At 14.5% G+C, this 303-nt stretch overlaps 2 annotated features.

Annotated features, from left to right (window-relative positions):
- Position 1: 1 nt before the first annotated feature.
- Positions 2–118: a microsatellite.
- Positions 119–213: 95 nt separating this feature from the next.
- Positions 214–303: part of a microsatellite that runs on past the window's edge.

The raw sequence follows: 303 nt of genomic DNA, 5'->3' as shown, positions 1-303 counted from the left end.
TATGAAGTAGAAGAAGATGAAAAGAATAAAAGTAGAATGTTGAGAATATAAAATAAAAGAAGATAAAAAAGAATAATTCAAAATGAGATAATAAATGATGAAAATAATGATGAAATAATGGATGTATTTTTTATTACAGAAATTAGAAATATGCAATAAAAAAGTGTTTAATTTATTGATGCAAATTATTTAACATTATTTTATTTATGCAAATTATTTTATTCTTTTTTATTTTTATAATTTTTATTTATATGTATTATTTATTATCTTTTTTCTTTTTAGTATATTGATTATTTTATTTTA

This window comes from Entamoeba dispar, genomic scaffold (genome assembly GCF_000209125.1).
Source record: "Entamoeba dispar SAW760 scf_1105229457871 genomic scaffold, whole genome shotgun sequence".
Taxonomy (NCBI): domain Eukaryota; phylum Evosea; order Mastigamoebida; family Endamoebidae; genus Entamoeba; species Entamoeba dispar.
This window is presented reverse-complemented; position numbering and strand designations above follow the sequence as displayed.